We start from the raw sequence: 3543 nt of genomic DNA, 5'->3' as shown, positions 1-3543 counted from the left end.
GAGGGAGCACGGAGAGAAATGAGAGTCGATATCAGATCTTGGGTGATTGGGGGCAGGAGGACAGAGGGCTTGCAGAAAGAAAAGAAACATCAGGTGGGTGCTTCATTGTAACAACTAGAGGCCTACAAAAGGGAAGGCTCTAGGGAAGATATGAGTGAGGGTGACTCTAGCTGAGATTCCTATTAGTAGGGGTCATGGAGACTGAAGAGGACATCCTTTAATTAGACAGGACTCCTAGTGGAAGAAGGGGAGCACCAACTTATCCATTTCAATGCGGGACTTGCCCTGCATGCAAGATGTGGAGGGACAGAGATGGAGCAGAGATTAAGGAAGTGTTTTCTTTCATATATCACTGTTTTTACTTTGTTTCTGTGATGTACTCTTATGATATACTTAGAGGTTGTAAAGACTTTGAATTCTGATTTTTATTTCCTAGGCAAAAATAGAAAAGTAAACTGTCTTTGACACATCTGAGAATTTAAAGTACCATATAAAAAGGGCAGGTATCTGAGACTTGCTGAGGCCCATTAAGGCAAATCTATTTCATCCTGGTTAAAAGCATAGACTTTGAGCTCTATTTCTTCCCTGGAATAGAGACTTGACATTTCAAACTAACAAAAAGATTGTTTCAGGTTTTTAAGAGTTAATCTAGAGTTCCTGTGGGTTTCTTTCTGCTGTGAACATCCGGTCTCTGCCTTCTGGCTTCAGGCTACCTCCCTTGTGCCATGGTCTAGACAAGGCAATCTATGATCTTGCCTCAGCCCAAGAAATTCAAATGGGTTCCTCTCCCTAAACTGGAGTACACATCAGCCTCTCTCCAGCCTGCAGGAAGGAGAAAAAGAACAGCAAGAAGCAATGAAGTATAAAATGAAACAGACTTAATGAACAAGCCATTGAGGAAAATTTGAAATAGAACAAAAATATAACAAACTCTGCCAACTGTTTTTTCAGGTCAGAAATGATCGTCAAAATTTTGGTAACAACAATTGTCAACTGTCAACAAGTGTCTACACTGTTTGGGGAGGGGGACAAAGAGACTCTGCATTATTTGACCAGAGTTGAAGTGACAGAATTTGAAGACATTAAATCAGGTTGCAGAATAGATTTTTATTTTGATGAAAATCCTTACTTTGAAAATAAAGTTCTCTGCAAACGATTTCATCTGAATGAAAGAGGCCACCCATCTTCAAAGTCCACCGAAATCAAATGTAAGTCTGGAAAGTATTTGACAAAGTGTTCAAGTCAAATGCAGAATAAAAACAGCAGGAGGCTGAAGCATGAAGAGTCAGAGAGCTTCTTCACCTGGTTCACTGACTGCTCTGATACAGGTGCAGATGAGTTAGAAGAGGTCATCAAAAATGATACTCACCAAATCCCTTGCAGTACTATTTGTTTCCTGATATGGGCGAGGATGAAGAAGGACAGGCAGAAGATGATAATGATAATGATGATGATGAAGAGGAAGAAGGGTGAGAAGGTATTGATGAAGAAGGGGGTGACGATGAAGGTGAAGAAAATGAAGATGAAGGGGAGGAAGGAGAGGAGGATGAAAGCAAGGATGACTAGCACAGAAGACTGATGGATTCCAACCTCATGTTTTCTTTTCTTTTTCTTTTTTTAAGTTTTCTCCAGTCCCTTCGAGCAAGTTGCAGCCCCCCTTGCCCGGTTTTGAGTTTGAGGTCTCTCTTAACACCGTAGTTCTCTACTTATTTGTGAGAAAATACCTTGAGCAAAATACAACAGAATTATAATCTCCACTTTTTTGTTTTAAATTCATTTTTATCCTTTCCTGTCTCAAAAACTGTGGATTCAATACCGTATTTGGTGGGAAAAAAGAAAAGCCCTCCTGGCTCTCTTGGCTCTGCTGAAGGCTGGAGGGTAATAAGCCCCTGTACAATAGTTTATAGAATTCTAGCCTTTAAAATAAAAAAAACATTAGGTCTTTTCCTTTCTCTGTATATTGGTAGCAGAGATTAAACTGTATCTCTATGTGAATACAGGCAGTTAATATTTACTGCTTTCTAATGTTTAATAAAAGAAAGAAAGAAAAAAGAAAAAAGGGAGGCTAGAACTTCAGCAAATGTAGGTTTGAGGGGTTTGAGGGGTTAAGTGGGCATTTTAACAACGTGGCTTCTCATTTGGTATATTTAATTGTGATGTTAAAAAGACATCCTTGTAGTTTAAGGTGACACTTTTAAAATAAAATTCTCTCCTCATGATAAAAAATTTTAAAAATTAAAAAAAAAAAAAGCTAATCTAGCTAGAAAGTTCTATCACCTAGCCAGGAGCTCCCCCATGCCTAGGAAATTTGATTCACCAGAAGAGTAAGGAGGAAGGAATGATGAAATGTACTTTTTTCCCAGAAGACTCTCCTCAGTGCAGCTGCTTGCAGTGGTCCTATCAGGTAGCAGGGAAGAGGATCTACTATGCAATCTGCTGCTTTTCTGAGTCCTAACTTATTCTTTCTTTCCTCCCTCTTTTTTTTTTCTGTGAATAGCAGAAAAGCCTAGGCAATTGTTCCCTGATTAACTGAGCCTTCTCACTCATTGTCTGAAGCTCTAAGCCTTCATAATTTGCCATGTTACTGTTTGACAAGTTCTAATATAAAAGACATATGTGGCAGTTTTAATGAGAATACCTCCCATAGGCTCAGATATTTAAATACTTGAACCCCAGTTACTTTGTATAAATTACTTGAATATTATAGTTTATGACTTTATCTTTTCTGAACAATATAATTTAATATAATCAGCTTCCACTGACATAAACCACTAACTTGTGTCTTAATAATTAAATTGTATTCTTCATCAAGACTAGAAAAAACAACATATTACACTATGATGTTATTATTCTATCCTCAGGATCCAGTCTTCACATTCAAATTTGAAACTGTTTATCTTTAAAATTTTCCAGTTACCTCATTAGCACTATTGTTGTATCATTTTTTCATTATTGTCACTCTTTCTCAAGTTTGACAAATCTAATACTTCATCTTTCAATTCTCACATTGTCTACTAATCAGTAGGACTTACCACTATTTCTTGAGTTGCTTACCCATCACTTGACACATGAGAGCCTGTAATTCTGGTACACTTATCACCCTACTAGTCATCCCAAATAGTAACAGTCATTATTCCACATTTGTGTGTCTGTGAGTGAGTGAGTGAGTGTGTGTGTGTGTGTGTGTGTGTGTGTGTGTGTGTGTGTGTGTTTCAGTCTGTCTGTGAACATTTTTGTGGAGGTCTGTGGAATCAATTGTTTCTTGTCAAATGAATCCTATGGGAATTGTGCTTTCTGTTGAGAAATGTTGTCAGCCTCATTTGACATTTTTATGTTCATTCATCCTATAAATGTTCCTAAGAGTCTTTATCAATTAACTATTAGAAAATACCATAAGTAATCAGTTTATAAAGATCAGATATGTGTTTTTTTTTCTTACAGATTAGGAGATTCTTGTGTAGTGTCAATTCACACTATGTTTTTTAGGCCTGTATTAGGGATGCATATCATGTTTAGGAAACATGTTGGTACAAAGCCACTCCT

The 3543-nt window shown here is 37.4% G+C and overlaps 1 pseudogene across 1 annotated transcript; it reads left to right on the top strand.

Moving 5' to 3' along the window:
* Positions 1 to 746: 746 nt before the first annotated feature.
* Positions 747 to 1566, top strand: LOC311601987 (protein SET-like; annotated as a pseudogene). The gene has a single exon. The product of its transcript is annotated as a protein SET-like (transcript).
* Positions 1567 to 3543: the final 1977 nt, after the last annotated feature.

Source organism: Acomys minous, assembly GCF_964271855.1.
Source record: "Acomys minous genome assembly, chromosome: 7".
Lineage (NCBI taxonomy): Eukaryota > Metazoa > Chordata > Mammalia > Rodentia > Muridae > Acomys > Acomys minous.
This window is presented reverse-complemented; position numbering and strand designations above follow the sequence as displayed.